Here is a 1,030-nt window from a genome sequence, read left to right on the forward strand (position 1 = left end):
ACGATTTAATTAAATATTACTAAAGCTAAAAGCTCTACATTAATAATAATTAAATTATAATTAAAAACTCAACAATAACAACAATTATATAATTTTTTAAATAAATATAATTTAAAAATAGTTACCTAATTCAAGTTTTTTTTGTTTCTCAAATTTTTTCTTTAAATCATGCATCTTCTCTTGAGTCCTCAACCAATTTTGTGAACAAATTAGACTCAACAATAGAAGGACTTAAAGAACTTTTAAATTAGTCAAGTACACGATCACTAAACTAAACGCTACTAAGTGTCCTATTGGGTTTATGTTTTATCTCTTTTAGAGGCTTATCAGTAGCTCCAGCAGCTTCAGTCTGTATTTGTGCATTAGATTCTGATGAAGGATTTAAGGTAAGCAATTGTGGGGGAGCTGGATTTTACAATGTTCCACCAGAAATACCATTGTCAATTGCCGTGGAAGTGACTGCACTTGGAGAGGAAGTGCTTCCAACAACAATGTCGCTGACAGGGTTAGTTTTTTTCATTTTTGAAGCAGCGAAACACATAACAGAACCATCAACTACACAAAATTTTTATACATTTTAGTATTTCACAAGAACTCATAAACAGACAGTAAAAATTGAGCAACAAAATTATCAAAAAGAACTAAGAATTTAGAATTTTAACAAAAAAATAAATAGACAGTAAAAATTGGATAAAAAATATCAACAAGAACTAAGAATTTAGAATTTTAACAAAAAAATTAAACAAACCAAAAAAATTGAACAAAAAAATTAATAAAAATAAAATTTGAACGGAAAAATTAACGCTTACCTGACCGGAGAAGACGACCACCACACATGTGGAAGTGACGGCGTTGTTGACGAGTAGATGACGCCACATAATTGACGCACGTTGGACGAAGCACGCTGCTGGAGAGGACAACACTGATGAAAGACAAAGACGCTGACGGAGAAGACGACGCTGCCGCTACTGGAGAAGACAATGAAGAAAACGATGCTGAAGGTCACGGAGACGATGATGCTGACAGAGAC

This window comes from Arachis stenosperma, chromosome 3 (genome assembly GCF_014773155.1).
Source record: "Arachis stenosperma cultivar V10309 chromosome 3, arast.V10309.gnm1.PFL2, whole genome shotgun sequence".
NCBI lineage: Eukaryota > Viridiplantae > Streptophyta > Magnoliopsida > Fabales > Fabaceae > Arachis > Arachis stenosperma.